At 41.1% G+C, this 17,637-nt stretch overlaps 1 long non-coding RNA gene across 1 annotated transcript; it reads left to right on the forward strand.

Moving 5' to 3' along the window:
* The first annotated feature begins 12,087 nt into the window (after positions 1-12,087).
* LOC130196735 (uncharacterized) lies at positions 12,088-17,139 on the forward strand. The gene is made up of 3 exons (XR_008832301.1): positions 12,088-12,325; positions 15,354-15,527; positions 16,152-17,139. It is a non-coding gene; the product is annotated as an uncharacterized LOC130196735 (long non-coding RNA).
* Positions 17,140-17,637: the final 498 nt, after the last annotated feature.

Here is a 17,637-nt window from a genome sequence, read left to right on the forward strand (position 1 = left end):
CATCCAGCTGCATTGATGCAAGATGCTGCTGAATGACCAGACAACCTATTTCTGTTCAATTTGTTGTGAGATGTAGCGCATGGCATCTATGAAAGACAACACTAACTACATACTGATTATATCCAAATGCTTCATTTCTGTTTTAAAATAGTGTTGTTAACTGTTTCTCAGACACACACTGTTGCTAGGGAGAAAACCGACGTGACTGTAAGAGAACCAACTGATGTTTCAACTAAAGTTAGGGATTATATATGATTTTGCTCTCAAAATCTTGATATTTTACAATTTGTAGTATGTTTTTAAAGCAATGTGAATTTGATATTAAGGGTCATTATTGAAGAAAGTGGAGAGTGGATCATCAAATGTACTGTCCACGTGCAGATAAAGTTATTATAATCCATTCACCATATATATAGTGAATGGATTATAAGAATGTTGGACTCGGACATGAAGGAGGTCAGTTATGGTAAATTAAGATGTGTTATTAAAGAGAGGTGAATGTCAGCAACTCCACCGTGGCTATTTCCCTCAGCATCAGTTCATCTTTATTTTCTTATTTTGAACAAAACCCAAGGATTTACAAACATTGGTAATATTGCAGTGGTGGAGGAGACACTGCAGACAACATTTAAAAAAATGCAATTAATAAATAAACATCCAACAGGACTCTGTGAACACTGCAATATCACGGAAACATTGAAACATATAATTTGCCATTGCCATAAATACATAGTTGAGAGAGAGAGAGGCTGAGGAGGAGGTGGCAATATAATCTCAAAGATTATATTATAATGAGTTTTGTAAATTAATATTTGATTAATATTTCTTCAGAAAAAGAAAACATATGTGTGCATGTCTGTGTTGCATAATAAAGATGATAATTCACCGACTTCCGGAAACGACCTTTCAAAATAAAATGCACGCTGACTGGTTAGTACACATGTTTTTGTGTCTTGGACATCCAAGCAAAACAAACCAAAGGACTTCAAATGATGTCACATGACAGCGGGGGGGGGGGTGGTGGAGCACTGCCCGTCTCCAGATGCTCTCTGGACCATCAAACCGACCTCTGCAGCGCCGTCGACAACTTGACCGTCATTTGGTAGCCGTTGTTGTAGATGACCTCTGACCTTTACTCATTCAGATGAAGTCATTTTAAAAGACTAACATCCTGTGACGTTTGGGCTGAGGTTTGACGACATGCAACTGATTAAATCATTTTACGATAAGGACCACGGGAGGCTCGGATCCCGAAAAGATTTGTTTTTACAATTGAAGCGTTTCTTCTTAATATTATGGTCTGGGTTGGTTGTCCTTGCCTTGCTGTGGGACGACACATATATGTCTCCTTAGTAAATATAAATGTCATTTGAATCAAGACTGACAGAAAACTTGGTAGAAACACTTTCTAGGATCAAAATGTAAATATACATGTTGGCCACTAGATGGGGGTAAAGTCCTAAAAACAGATATGAGTTGGACGACTGCGTCCTGAACATTGTATCACCATTAATAAATATTAATTAATATGTTCCTCCTTTTCTGCAGTGTGGCGTCAGTTAAACAATGAACAGTTAAAACCTTTCTATCAAATGAGAATGTGTTTGTGACAAATACACAATAAGTGAAGTGGATCGAGTGAATGGAGAATATGGGTCAGTGGGTAGCAGGTCTGCTTTTCAACCAGGGGGTTTGAGGTTCAATCCCTGGCCTAGTTCATGTGTCCTAGAGCAAGAAACGTAACCCTGAATTGCTATGATTGAAACAGGATTGTAAGTTGCTTTGGATAAAAGGGAAGTCATTTTAAAAGACTCACATCATGTGACGTTTGGGCTGAGGTTTGACGACATGCAACTGATTAAATCATTTTACGATGAGGACCACGGGAGGCTCGGATCACAAAAAGATTTGTTTTTTGCAATTGAAGCGTTTCTTCTTGGCGAATGTGTTTGGAAAGCTTTGTTGTTGGTAAATCTTTGTGCTGCTTCCTGAAAACACGATCAAACACCACAACCCTTCCCCCTCTGACCCCGCCTCCTCCAGTGCTCCGACCTGAACTTGTTGAACTCTGCCAGTTTCTGTTGTGAAATGGGGAACTGCAGTTCCAATGCCCCGGGTATGAGATTTGAAAGTCAAAGCATGAGCAGAGCAGCTGGTGGCCCATCCCTTTGTGACCAGAGCTCTGACAGAGTGAACTACATGTCGGATGCCTGGTACAGCCTTCGGAAGAATTCAGCCAACGTTTGGTCGATTTATTCTCTGATCACAAGCGAAGAACAAGCGCTCGCTGCGATTGGGATCACACCGGGAGTCTCTCCGAGAACACACAGGTTGATCGTGACAGAACTCTCTCTCCCAAGAAAAGTTCAGCCCTTTAATACAAAGATTTCATCACGTAGAGTCATCCTCAACTCGGATTAGTGCTGAACCGTCTTGGAGGAAAAGAATTGAGAGAAGAGGATCAGAGGCTGGAGCTGGTGGACAGTCACAGATACAACAGCAGCTGTTTGTGAGCGTGTGAGAGCAGAAGGGAATTCTGGGAGTGCTGAACGAGAACAAACACGTCCATTATCATTCACTTCTGACTCCACCGGTTGGACTGATTGTGACGTCACAGGTTTTATTATGGACTTTGACTCTGAAGAGATGAGGGCGTGACGGCGTCCTCGGATCAAATGCACACACACACACACACACACACACCAGGACTGAGGGGAAGACACGAGCAGCTTCTTCTCTCCAGAGGTTCCTCCACACAGAAGGTGAACATGTCCGTAAACTGACCTGAGGTCAGTTCAGCAGGTGAGAATCTGACCAGAGGAATCTGGATGATGTTGGATCATCAGGATCTTTCTCTCTTTAACTGGACTTAGAAATGGTTCCTGATGCTGATTATTGATCATTTATTTTGCTTTCAGGTGTAATAATACTTCTCATTTATATCTGAGCTAAAGGACAGTGATTTGATAAAGATGTACACGTCTTATAATAAAATAAGTGCAAAACCTTGAAGCAACTTGAGTTTGACTCATGAATGAAAATGTGCACATCTGAACCGGGTTTGACAGCTTCTGTTGCAGTGTGTGTCACTGTGGACGTGAGAGTGTTGTGCAGCAGGTGTGTGTGTGAAGGTGTGGACTCTGCTATGCATCCCGGGGGGGGAAAAGGAAACCCGAGGGGGGAGGGGTTTCCCCTCCTCCTAAAACCCCCTTTTGGGGTTTACAGCCAGACCAAAATGGGGGTGGGGGCCAGGACCGGCCCCCTGGACCCACTTTTCCTTCCGGGCATGGAAACCCAAAATTTTAAAAATTGGGGTTGTTGTTGGAAACAAACCAAAAAAAACCCAAAATGGAATTTTTTGGGCCCGGAACCCGCCCCGGCCGGACCCAGCGGGGGTGGCCTGGGAAGGGTGCCCGGGGGCTATGGGGGAAAAAATTTTTAAAGATGGAGTTCAGTCTGTTTAAGGGGTTTTTTAAGGGGGTTTTTACAACCAAAACAAACCCTTTTTTTGTTGGGTTTTAAACGAACATTAACAAGCCCTTTTTTTTTTCCAAAAAATTCAGCAAAGAGATCCCCTTGGGGACCTGGACCCCCCTTTTGGGGTTGAAAAGGACTGTTAAAAAAGGAATTTCAAAGATTTGGGGTTTTTGTTGGGGAATTAAAAGGGGGCCAAGGGACGGTTTTTACCGGTCCAAACAAAGAGGCCCCGCCCTCCCTTTCCTTTTCCCTTTAGGAAAATTTTTTAAAGGCAGAACTTTAAAAACCAAATTGTCCCTTTTTTTTTCTCCAAAGAAATTCAAACAAAAGGGGAAACCCAAGTTTTATTGGAGAACCTACCCCAAATTTAAAGGGGGTGACCCCAAAACTTAAAAAATAAAAGAAGGCAAAAGGTTTCCCCTTGATAAAATTAAAGAAAACAAAAACCCCCCTTTTCAAATTAAAAGGAAAAGGCCAAGGCCTTTTTATTTTTTCCCCACCTTTTTAGGCCCAAATTTTAATTTAAACGGCCCGATTATTTATCTGTAAAAATTAATCAATTTGGAAAAAATTTTTTTGGACTAAATCAAAAAAAAAGGCCAAGCTTTGGCCCCCCACAAAAGGAAACCAAAAAATTTTTATTAGAAGTTTCAATTTTCTACCTTTCAAACTCAAGGAGGGGTTTTAAAAAAAAAAAGGGCCACAAATCCCAAAAAATAATTTAAAAACAAATTTAAGAAACAAAAGGTTCCCCCGGGTTTTTTGGGCCCGGGCCCTTATAAAATATTTAAAACAAATTTTTAAAATTTTATTAAATTTAATTGGTTAAAAGGAAACCCCAAAGGCTTTTTCCTTTTTAAAATTGGGTTTCTTGGTTTTTTTCAGTTTAAATTATTTAATTTAAAAACGAAAGCCCTTTTAAATTTTTCCATGTTACTTATAAAAGAAAAAAATTTAAAAAAAATAATAAAAACAAATTGTTTGTTTTTTAAAAAACCCCCCAAAACTTAAATTTTAACAAAATTTCCCAAAAACTTTTAATCGGTCAAAACCTTTTTATTTTAAAAATTAAATTAAAATTTTTTTGGTTTACTGCTTAAAAAACAGCATTTTGAAAACCCCTAAAAACAAAAAACCTTGGGAACCCGTTCAGGGGATGAATTTTGGGGGTTTTAAAAATGAATTTCAGAAAGGGCAATTTCCCGAAAACACCAAAATTTTGGGGAAAACGGAACCCGGCCCCAAATTGAGAAAAGGATTTTTAAAAACTTTTAAAAAACCCACCCTGAACAGTATTTTTTAAAAATTTCCCCGAAAATCTAAGTCAACCTTGCACCCAAAGAAATTTTTTGGGCTTTTAATTTAAGAAGAATTGTGTTGTTTTAGGTCAAAAAGGGAAAAATTGAACCCAAAAATTTTTCCAGAAAACTTTACAAACACAAAACGGGGGTTTAAAAGAAGGTTAAACAATTTTAAAAATCCCAAAAAAAAAAACCAAAAAACAAACGAAGTTTTTTGAAAGAAAGCCTAGAAAAAAATTAAGGGCAAATTTCGGGGTTTAATCCTCCCAAACACCATTTAAAAAAAACCCAAAAAATTCCTTTTTTTTGGTTTTAAAACTGGTTTGAAAAGAAAATTGGGGCAACTTTTTAAACCACTGAAAAAAGAAGCAAAAGGAAAACCAGGTTTTAAGGTTCCAGGGAAATTTTAGGAGGTGTTTTGGGGTTTAAACAATGGGCAAAAGGAAGATTTCTGAAAATCCAAAACTTCTTTGGGGGAAAAAGGGGCAGGAAAGGGGCCCCCCTTTACTTTTTCTTTTCAGAGGCAGTTAAAAAAGGATTTTAAAGATTTCAATGAAACCCGAAGGGCCCCCACTCAAAATAAGTTTTCATTCCAAAATGTTTGTGGGCATGAAAAAGTTCCGGGGGAAAATGTTGAAGACCCAAAGGAAACTCCCCAAAACCTAACCCGAAAAAGTTCCATTTTTGGGGTTTTCCCCAAAAAGGGGAAACCAAATTTGAAAGGGGCTCAAAAGGTCCACATACAGAGGAGGGATGCGAGGTTTTAAGAGGGATAGGTCAGAAAGGGGAAAAAAAATCCAGGGAAACCACCACAGAACCCGAAAAAACCCTCAGGACCCAAGGAAGATCTTTAAAGGAAAAGAGGACCAACCCGGGCCCGGGGTTTTTTCCCCCAAGGGAGGTTTTGGGTGCTTTCCCGTCCCTAACCCAGAAGTTCAACCCGGGCGAAAACAAAAGCCAACCGGAAATATTCCCGTTTTCCCTTCACCAGAGGCTTGGGAAAAAGGCCCAAAGAGAAAGGGAATTACTTGGGGCCCTTTCCTCCTTCTTTTCCCGAAACCAAAGAAACTTTTGCAAAGGGTTTGGGAAGGAAATTCCCGGTTGGTTCCCTCTTTGAAGGTCTGGGGTGGTTCCGAAAAATTCTGCCCCAATGAACCCGAAAGATGGTTTTCCAGGGGTCCACCCCCAGTCAGGCTCTACAAAACCTCCCCTTTAGTGGGCGCTCGCCCTTCTGGATAAAAAGACCCGAGGGGCCAAAAATCCCCCCTGCTTGGGTTGGCTTGGGTGAAGGGTCAAAGGGTTTAAAAAACCCCGAAGGAGGATCCAGGGAAAAGGTTTCAAAAGGGTTTAGGAGCCCCGGCCAGGGATTAATCTTTTTCCCCATAAGGAAACCCCCCAAAAACCTCCCTCAGTCCCACTCCCGTCCCCTTTTGCCCCGGACCTGGCAAAAGCTGGAGGACCGGGTTTAAACCCGAGGGGGGAAAGTCCCAAGAAGACTGGAGACTCCCCCCGGGGGGGTTCATAAAAGTAAGATGGCCCCAAGTTTAAAGGAACAAGAAAAACTGGGGTCCCCAAACAAAGATGAAAAAGTTTCTAAGCCCGGGTTTTTCCCGCTGCAAAGGGGGCCTTTAATTTCTTAAAACCTGAACCCGATTTGGATGATAACAGAGCGCCTTTTTTTTCTTTTAGGGGTTTTAAAAAAGTCTTTTTAAAAAGAGAAACCAAAAGGAAAACCCCGGGGTTCTGTTCTTTTTTTGAGTTTTCGGGTTTTTTGGTGTTTTAATGTCCCTTTGGGCCCAAAAACCTTTTGGGTCAACCTTCAAAAAAAACCCCCAAAACTAAGGCCCTTGGTCTGATTAGATTTTGAAACCAAAAAAACCAAGGGGTGGGTGTGGGCGGTTTTTTTAGAGTCCAAATGGAACCTGGGTTGGGGTTTCCCCCGCCTCCGGGGCCTTTCCTGGAGGGGGAAATTCCGAAGGTCTTCTTTTTGGTCGCAAGACCCGGAATAACTCCAACCCGGGGCCTTTTTGGAAACCATCCAGTACAAAAAGAAAAAGATCCCTGAGGTTCCCCGGGGCATCCAACTGGCCCCTGGTTTAATGAACGAACCCAGGTTCTTCCTTGGGGGGGGTTCCCAAAAAAGGCCCCTTTAGATTTTTTGGGGGGCCCCCACAATGGAAAATTTTCTCCCTGCTCGTGGTTACTCGGCCCTTCAACCAGGGGACAGGGAAAAAGGGGTCCGAGGTGGCCCGAAGAAAACTCGCTTTTTTAAAAGGGTTAGGTAGCCGGCAAAACCCAAAGGGGGGGTTAATTTGGGTCCAACTTAACCAAAAGGTTTAAATTTTTTAACCCCCGGGTTTTAACCCAAAAGGCTGAATGAAAATCCAAAAAAGCTTTGGAGGGGGGCCGCCTTTTTTTTCCCCCAGCCCCGCCTTAGCTGAAAAAACCGGATTAAAACACTGCGGGATCAGGGGGAATTCCCTCGCTTGGGCGGGAAAATCCAATTTGACTGGGGAAAGGACTTGAGGGTTTAGAAAAAGGGGTGGGCCCCAAAATTTTAATCCCCCTTTTGAATTTCCCGGGGTCATCCCTCATTAAAAAAGGGGCTTGAATTTTCCGGGTGTTTAAGGCCTTACCAATCGGGAAAAACCGTTTAAGTTAAGTTCACATTTAAAAAAAAAAATTTTATCTGGGTTTGGTTTTAATGAAAGATTGTTTTGTCTCTTTCTTTTCTTAAAATAACCGGGGTTTTAACTTAAATGTCTGTTTCAGGGAAGAAAGTTTTTAAACCAAAGTGAAAAAACCCCTGTTCATGATGCCCAAAAAAACATTATTGAAAAAAAAAAATGGTGTGTTGGTTTTTTTTTCCCTGTTGGGTAAACTGTTTTATAAAATTAAAAAAAAAAACCTTTATTTTAAAGAAATGGAAAAAGAGAGTGAAAATTAAAAGGATGAAAATCTGACTGGTTTTTTCCCGGAAAATTTTCCCTTTTGAAAACCTGGGGAATTTTGAAAGGTTGGGTTTAAAAATTTTTGTTTAAAAAATTTTTGGGTTATCAGAGAAACCCTATTTTTCATTTTTTAAAACTTTAAATTTTGTTTCTGAAATAAAAAAATTTTTGGCCCCTGTTTCTAAAAAAAACCCATGAGGGGGAAAAGGTTTTTCTCAAAGTGGGCCCCGGTTTCACAAAAAAAGGCCAGGGAAAACAAAGGCCAGGGGTTTTAAAAATCCTTCCCAAGAATGTCAAGAAAAACCCCCAAAGAGTTTTAAAGAGGGTAAAAATTTTTAAGAAAAATTTAAAAAAACAAAAAAATTTTTTAAAGGGTTTAAATATTTTTTTTTAAATTTAATAAAAAAATTTTTTTAAAACTGATTGTGTTCAAATTTAAAATTTAAAATTTTGACAGCAAACAATTCTAGGGACAGAAAGTTTAAACTTGAAATTTTTTTTTGTTTAAAAGAGGAAAAATTTTAAAGAAAAGTTTAAAAATTCATGAGGTAAATTTTTCTGTCTTTTCAATGAACACTCATAAAGGATATCATTCTATTTCATAAAAAAAAACCCACAACAAAATAGATGAGTTGTTTAAGTTTAGAAAATTATAAAAAATGAAAATTAAATGATAAATGAGAGTTTGAATAGGGAATCATACAACCAGTTCTGCTGTTCAAAAGATGACAGGACCAAGGGGCCAAAAACCAATCTGATGCCTGAAAATTTATCATACAATATTAAATACTTCAGGAGTTTCCACATTTGGGAAAGGGAAAAATGAAAACAATGATTAAAAAGACCAAAATGTTTAAGTTCTTTTTAAAATTTGACAAATATATATATATATATATATATATATAAACCTGAGTGAGTCAATGTTCCTCCTAAAAAGAGTTATTTATTCTCACATAAAGAACCCAACATTTATCCATTTAAATGAAATAAGTGTTGACTTGAACTTGTTGTGATCCTTGTGATCAGGTTCATCTTCTCCGAAGTCATGAATCCTCCGCCGTAAGCTGCTTCTACACGCCTGCTACCAGCTGCAGGAACCTTTAGAAGTGGAGTTCACATTAAAACATGAACTCATTCGATTGGATGATGAACAGATTGTTTCTGTCATCTTTTCTTCTTCTTTTCACTGACGTGATTTTAACTAAATGTCTGTTTACAGAAGAAGATGAAAACTAAAGTGAAAGTTTCACTCGTGTTCATGATGTCAATAATGATTCATTGTGTATTGATATAATAAACTCTGTGTGTTGTTTTGTGTGTTTACAGTCTGTCACATTGTGGGATCACAGAGGAAGGCTGTTCTTCTCTGGATCAGCTCTGAAGTCAAAACCCTCCAGTCTCTGTAGAGGAACTGATCTGAGAGGAAACGAGCTGCAGTGATCTAGGAGTGAAGTTGCTGACTGGTTTTCTGGAGAGTCCAGCGCCAGCCTGAGACTTTGAGGTGGGTTCACTGAATTATAACAAAGATAAGAGCCCACATACATCTTAATGTAACATGAATTAACTGATGATCACCGATGTGAATAGAGAGAAATGAGTTGAAACAGCATGGTTTCATAACCACAGATGGAGTCCTCTGCAATATTTCTCCTTTCAGGAAACAAGAAAATAATATCTCGGTTTCTTTTGATTGACACATTCGCTTGACGCCTGAAGAAACTGAATTTAAAGCTGCAGGACAATTCAGTTCAATATTTTATTGTAAGATTAAGTCCTTTAATTTAAATCATATTTTTCAAAAGCTTTCTGTTTTAAATCCGACCTTTATTTCACTTTTAAATGTCGGGTAATGTATTTATTATTAGGAGTATTTATTATCAGTAATTAATCCAGTTCAGTTGGAAATCTGTAATAATAAATATGTTGTAGATGTTATTATATTTAGTTTTCTTCATTTAACTTGACAGTCAGTTGTTTACTACATACACACGTTAATACAACTGTTGGCTACTTCAATGCATATGGCACAATATCATAGAGCGAGCATTCATATTGATGTTCTGACCTTTAGTGAGGAAACTCTCTCTAACTTGACCTCAAGGATTTTAATTATACCTGATATACAATCATGACACTTGTCTATGGAGGACTTAAAATGACTTAAGTATAAATAAATAAATGAATGAATGCATGAATAAATACAAGAATAAATAATCAAAATGCTTAAATAAATGTATAAATGAATAAATAAATGTATAAATAAATAAATAAATGCTTAAATAAATGTATAAATAAATAAATAAATACAGGAATGAATAAATATAAGTTATAAATCAACCAGACATCTTTAAATAAATATATTTCTGCATTTCTGTATTTCTTCATTTATTTATTTCTCTCATTTATGTGTCCACACGATATTTCTTCATTTATTTATGTGTGACATTTTACGTGTCCCAGAGTATTCAAAATGAGCTGGTGAACCGAACCGTCTAAAGTACGATTGGTCACAGGAGTGTGATGCAATCTGGTGTGTTATGTTTCACTATTTCTGCCTGGCACATGACGCTGAAGTTGACTCGCTCCAGCTCAATCGCTAACAGAACTTAGCCCAGACAGCTTTTTGACTTCAGCCGCTTGATCAATTCCAAGAACACTGAGTACAGACTGCGTGTTCCTTGCGGAGTCTGGTCTTTGGAATCTGGTCTTGGAATCCAGACTCGGTGACCCAGGATCGTCTTTCTGGTCTTGTGATCGCCACCACATCAACTGTTCTTGCCGTGTGAATTTACTCCAATTATTCACTGTAAAATACTTTACAGTGGAGTAGAACAAAGTTATGTGTTCACTGTTTTGCCGAGGCTACGAATAAACTGTAATAACTATACAACGCCCTCGTAGCTTCCTGACCCAGGGTCATACAATATAAAAGAAGTTATGAATCTTAACCCTCAGTCAAATTCACATCGAACGTTATCTTTAGGAAATAATAAACTCATAAAGCTCTTCTTTAGATCCTCCCAAACCCACTATATCTCATGTTTAGCCGCCACAGGACGTCGGAGCCAGCGGAGCATTTCAAAAAGTCCTGCCAGATCAGGCTTTACCCTCGCGGCCACACAGCCGCTGAGCGCCCGGGCGCCTGGAACTCAAAGGTCCCGCGAAATAGACCTCAAATCTCCGTCGATATCCTTATTAGGCTGAATCTCTACTCGATAAGGAACCAGGCCACAGATTTGATGCTTAAACTACTAACTTCGCTGAAACATCCTTAAATTACATTCCGTGACTCAACAACAGTAGTATTTAGAATGTACAGACACAAAGAATGCATAACAAACGCTAATTGGTCTACAGATCCAAGTGCTAAGGGATCGATTAGCCTGTCTTGCTCCCTGACTTGACCAATCCTGTTCAACAATGAGAGTTCGGACCGCCTAGCTCATTTGAATATACTGAGACTCGTAAATATCACACATAAATAAATGAAGAAATACGTGTGGACACATAAATAGAGATATAAATAAATGAAGAAATACAGAAATGTAGAAATACATTTATTTAATGATGTCCTGTTGAGTTATAACTTATATTTATTAATTTCTGTATTTATTTCTGTATTTATACATTTATTCTTGTATTTATTTATTTATTTCTACATTTATTTAAGCATTTATTTATTTATTCTTGTATTTATTCATGCATTCATTTATTTATTTATTTTATACTTAAGTCATTTTGAGTCCTCCATACTTGTCTGGCTTCATGCTGCTGATGGATTACTGAACAGGCCTATGGGACAGAGCCAGGGGCCACAGGGTCAGGGGCAAAAGGGTCAGGGCCACAGGTGTCAGGGCCAAAATGGTCAGGGGCTGTGGGCTGATTCAGGGGCCACAGGGTCAGGGGCCACAGGTTCAGGGCCCAAAGGGTCGGGGCCCAAAGGGTCGGAGGTCAAAGGTTCAGGGGACACAGGGTCAGGGCGGAAGGGTCAGGGGCCAAAGTGTACTATATTTGAGTGAGTCAATGTTCCTCATGAAAAGAGTTATTTATTCACACATAAAGAACCAAACATGTATCCATTTAAATGAAATAAGTGTTGAAATGAAACTTGTTGTGATCCTTGTGATCAGGTTCATCTTCTCTGAAGTCATGAATCCTCCGCCGTAGCTGCTTCTACATCGCCTGCTACCAGCTGCAGGAAACCTTGTGAAGTGGAGTTCACATTCAAACATGAACTCATCTGATTGGATGATGAACAGATTGTTTCTGTCATCTTTCTTCTTCTTCACTGGCGGATTTTAACTAAATGTCTGTTTACAGAAGAAGATGAAACCAAAGTGAAAGCCACTCGTGTTCATGATGTCAATAATGATTCATTGTGTGTTGATATAATAAACTGTGTGTTGTTTTGTGTGTTTACAGTCTGTCATGCTGTGGGATCACAGAGGAAGGCTGTTCTTCTCTGGGATCAGCTCTGAAGTCAAACCCCTCCAGTCTCAGAGAACTGGATCTGAGTGGAAACCAGCTGCAGGATTCAGGAGTGAAGCTGCTGACTGGTTTTCTGGAGAGTCCACGTTGTAGACTGAAGACTCTGAGGTGGGTTCACTGTCTGCTGCTAGTGTAGCACCTTCATGTTTAATCAATAACTGTTTGATGGATCTACGTATTGATCCATCAAGTGTTTCATTTCCTGGTGACATGTTCCACTTCACATCAGCTGCCTGTGCATGTCTGCCCTCAAACCACGACATGGACAACTTGTCTGGCCTCATGCTGCTGATGGATGGGACAGAGCCAGGGGCCATAGGCTCAGGTGCCAAAGTGTCAGAGGCCAAAGGGTCAGAGGTCCAAGGTCAGGGGCCAAGGGGTCAGGGGCCAAAGGGTCAGGGGACCAAGGTCAGGGGCCAAAGGGTCAGGGGCATAAATTCAATTCAATTCAGTTTATTTGTATAGCCCAATTTCACAAATTACAAATTTGTCTCGGAGTGCTTTACAATCTGTACACATAGACACAGTGGCGTGCCGTGGGCCTGGGGCCTGGGCCTTCAGTGAGGTCCTACACAGTCCCACCCGAATGAATCCACCTCTCATTACATCATTATGATGCCATGGCTCTAGACACGATACAGGTAGACAGAGACGCAGTATAACCAGGCTACGTCTGTGAAATTGACATTTCTCTTCAGAGAATTGCAGGGGAAGAGTACAATACAATACAGTACAGTTCAACTAATAGGCAAGAACATAGTCGAGTGCAACAGAGTTATATTAATATTCTTCTTCTATCCATTTCTGGTCCACACACATTGAGCTTTAAGTCAGACTTTTTTTTACAGTGTGTTCACTAAACAGCGCATTGTCACCAGAGCAGTTTCACCGTGATGATGAAGATGTTCCTGTTACCCAAACACATGACACAATAATGAGTCTTTTTCAAATGTCCCTATTGTTCTTCACCTTTTCATTGTGCAGCTCCGTTGCCGCCTGTTCGTTGATCTGTAGATCCGCTCCGTGTCCCCAAAAATGTTCAAAGCACCGATGCTTGTAAGCGCCGAGCCGTACTTTGGTGTCTCGTTGCTGCCTCGGTTAGACAACTCAAGTTTGCAAAGCCAGTGTGGCTCCAAACACCAAGCGATCACTTGCAACAGGCATTCCCAGCAGTCCGGTGTGCAGAGCTTCTCGGAGCCTGAGCCATTGGTAGCGCTCGTATTTGGAACTTTGAAAGTGGCGAACGAACCCCTGTCCCGCCTGTGACGGGCTTTGTAGCATCGACGTCGGTCTTAAAATTTGTCTTGAGAATGGCGTTATAATTATATCCTCGACCAAATCGATATCTTCTCCTCCTTCCGCCATTGTGGGTTGAAAAAACAGCTTAGTAGACGCAAATTAATTTGTTTATCAAATTCAGTTTCCTAGTTCTGAGGTTCTGCATATATAGGCCCGCCTCTCAATATTGGCAGTAATCAAACGTGCACGCACTTCCCTCTCCGTGCCTTCAAGGCCCAGAGGACAACTCTAAAGCTGATTGGTTGACACAAAATTTTCATTCCCATTCACTTTAAGCTACCAGCGCCCGCAGAATGTTGATTCTGAAGGCCTAAGGTAGATTTTGGCAACACACGATGGCTGAATATGATTGGATAAAAGATCTAACATAAAGACCAGCCCTCCAAATCTCAACCTGGGGCTGGCAGCAGTGCAACCAAGAGGAACGCTATGAAATTAAGAGAATAACTCTTACTCTGGGAAATAATTGAATACATATTTGTGGGAAAATATATTTAGAAAAAAATATATATTCTGATGATGTTTAGGCCAGCAGAGAAGGCCTTGCTGGCCCTGACGGCCCGCCACTGCAGAGACATCCCTGCCCCAAAACCTCACATCGGATCAGGAAAAACTCCCAAATAACCCTTCAGGGGGAAAAAAAGGGAAGAAACCTTTAGGAGAGAACAGAGGAGGATCCCTCTCCAGGATGGACAGAACAATAGATGTAATGTGACCAGAAGGATAGATTTAGAGTTTAAATACATTCAATGAATGTGACAGAGTGTATGAATAGTTGGTAGTCGGCATATTCCACGATGGAGACCTCCACGATCCATCAGGCAGATGGAGGAGATGGAGGTAGGTGGGCGGAGTCTCAACAGTGGGCGGAGTCTCAACAGTGGGCGGAGTCTCAACAGGGACAGTGGCGAGTCAGGAGCAGGACACACTCCAGACCTCGTCGATCCATCAGGCAGATATGATCTATGTCGCAGTCATGTAGGGTCCGACTGACCCCATGAATGGAAGTCACAAAGGACTCGGGGAGAAAGCAGAGTTAGTAATGTGATTGAGGAGATGAACATTCATCCTTAAGAGAGAAGAGGAGATAGGTACTCAGTATCCCAACGCCCCCGCAGCTATGTTTGTTAAGCAGCATATCAAGGGGCTGGACCAGGTGAACCTGATTCAGCCCTAACTATAAGCTCTGTCAAAGAGGAAGGTCTTAAGTCTACTCTTAAACGAGGTGACTGTGTAAAGGGTCAAGGGCCAAAGGGTCAGGGGGGCCAAAGGGTCAAGGGCCACAGGGTCAGCGGTCAAAGGGTCAGGGGCCCAACGTCCTTCACCTACAGAATGTCACTCAGAGAGACACAAAGAGTATTGATGAGTACACTATATGTACCAAACTTTATAAATATTATATATATATATATATATACTTGAGTGAGTCAATGTTCCTCATAAAAAGAGTTATTTATTCACACGTAAAGAACCAAACATTTATCCATTTAAATGAAATAAGTGTTGAAATGAAACTTGTTGTGATCCTTGTGATCAGGTTCATCTTCTCTCTGAAGTCATGAATCCTCCGGCCGTAAGCTGCTTCTACACGTCTGCTACCAGCTGCAGGAAACCTTGTGAAGTGGAGTTCACATTAAAACATGAACTCATCTGATTGGATGATGAACAGATTGTTTCTGTCATCTTTTCTTCTTCTTTCACTGACGTGATTTTAACTAAATGTCTGTTTCCTAAAGAAGATGAAACCAAAGTGAAAGCCACTCGTGTTCATGATGTCAATAATGATTCATTGTGTATTGATATAATAAACTCTGTGTGTTGTTTTGTGTGTTTACAGTCTGTCACACTGTAGGATCACAGAGGAAGGCTGTTCTTCTCTGGGATCAGCTCTGAAGTCAAACCCCTCCAGTCTCAGAGAACTGGATCTGAGAGGAAACCAGCTAAAGGATTCAGGAGTGAAGCTGCTGACTGGTTTTCTGGAGAGTCCACATTATAGACTGGAGACTCTGAGGTCAGTCGAGGGTTTGAGTATATGTGTTGTTGTTGTTGTTGTTGTTGACGTCTACAGGAAGTGAAGCTGGATCACAGCTGACGGCATCACGAGATGTTTAGAGACAGTGGTCCTCATTCATCAAACTATCAAACTCTTGCTGGTCTTGGTTGGAGCTCTGAGATCAGTCTGACTGAAGCCGGCACACCACTGGCTCTCACTTCAGAGAACCAGCATTACATTTAGTCACAACAACTGTAGCTGGTGTTTCACTGCTCAGTCGTTTCCTCCATGGAGCCGATCATCAGTCACGGCTGAAACATCCACTAGTGCTGCTTTGTTCATGTTGAGGAAGTTCCAGATATCCTGGAAACCAAACTTCAAGACATCATGTGGAGAATGTATTCTCTGGATGTAGCAGGACACGTGGGCTGCTTTACTGCAGCAGAGTCCATCTTCACAGCGGGCAGTGAACACCTCTCTGGTTCTGCAGTCATGATGCGTTCAGGGCCCTCAGCAAAGACTCAGCCTAGATGACCCAGCCTGTTTCTCTTCTACTGATGTGCTGCTTCACTGGCAGCTGATGGAGGGAGTCTCTGGAGACACTGATCCATCTCTTCTGTTGTCTTCTTCTTCTCTCCCCAGATGGGAGTGGTGAGCTGAGTGCTGATGATCCAGAGAGCATCTGGTCTTGTTCTGACGTTCCAACGCTTGTTTTGCTGATGTTTCTGCCGCTTCGTTTCCCTTTACCCGTCTCTGTGTTGGACAACACGGTTTAAATAGCACTCAACAATGAGAAGAAAAGAGGTTTTGAGTAGAATATTGTAAAAAACAAAGCTTTATTTCAAGAACACAGCGTGCTCAACACGGTCCAATAACAACTATCAACACACTGTAACTTTGGGCATGAGAGGTTCAGAGCAGCTTTAAGAAACATTGGGTTGGGTTTCAGAGGTTTACAGAATAAAAGAGTTTCACCCTCACATGAAAGAGGTTCAGAGCAGAATAGAGTCAGAAAGAGATCACATGTTACATTGGGGGACAGAGTAGACCCACTACTGTAAAGAAAAGTAGCCCTCCTCTCTTTAAAGTTGGCAAACTTCTCAATAACTCTCTGGTTAAAGTCAATCATGTCTGTAACCTGCCTGTTTCCATTATTCTGGAGGGAATGTGTCTGTTTTTCAGAACTTCTTCGTTGTGTTTTCGATGCCAGTTCGGTCTCCTTCTGCTGACTGTAAACAGGGTTAGCTTCATGCTGTTAGCGAGTTAGCTCCATGCTCTTAGCTAGATAACTGCGGCAAGATTCGTGCTTTACACTTGTCTGAAGCTCTTTAGATCCCTCACCCCGTTGTAGTCCAGAGAGTTTCAGTCCCTTTGGAACAACAGACAGGGGAAACTAAACAGCATTACTCACTGAGCTCCAGCTGACAGCTCCGTTAGCTACCTGCTCCCGTAGCTCCGTGGAGCTCTCTGGCTGAGGGAACGATACCGGTCTCTGATCTGCCGAATAGTCCAGTCACGTGAAATAATAAAACGATGTCATTGGCCAGAGCGCAAATTTTTGCGCCCCAAGATTCACGTTTCATCCTCCAATGAGAAGCCGTTCTTGCCGAAACGACCGTGAAATGTTTGCTCGCTGCACACATCGCTATCGGTGCCCGAAAATGGGCGGGGCTTCACTCCGTGATAATGAGTGGCGATATATTATATTTTTTCTAGGGCTGTCAGCGTTAACGCTGCTAATCTATGCGACATTTGGTGCTAACGCACTAAAATATTTTAACGCAATTAACGCAACTTTGTTTACTTCCGGTGTTCGTTGACATTTTTATACTGTTTCCGTTTTTAAAACAATTATTTCTCCGCGAAAATAAGAAGCATAAATCAGTTTAACTGGTGGATGAATCAGTCGGGTTTCCTCCTGCTCCTCCTTCCTCCCGTCTCCCCCTCTGATACTCAGAGGAACGGAGGGGCGACGTGTCGGGGGACGCGCGGAAAGAACTCGTCACACGAAACCTTCACCGTGATTGGTCAATCCGTTTGTCTGTCAACATTTCGGGAAAAAAACAACCAATGAACACTCAGTAAATCACAAAGGACCTCCCACCTCACAGGTGAGGCTCATTTAGCA

This window comes from Pseudoliparis swirei, chromosome 7 (assembly GCF_029220125.1).
Source record: "Pseudoliparis swirei isolate HS2019 ecotype Mariana Trench chromosome 7, NWPU_hadal_v1, whole genome shotgun sequence".
Taxonomy (NCBI): domain Eukaryota; kingdom Metazoa; phylum Chordata; class Actinopteri; order Perciformes; family Liparidae; genus Pseudoliparis; species Pseudoliparis swirei.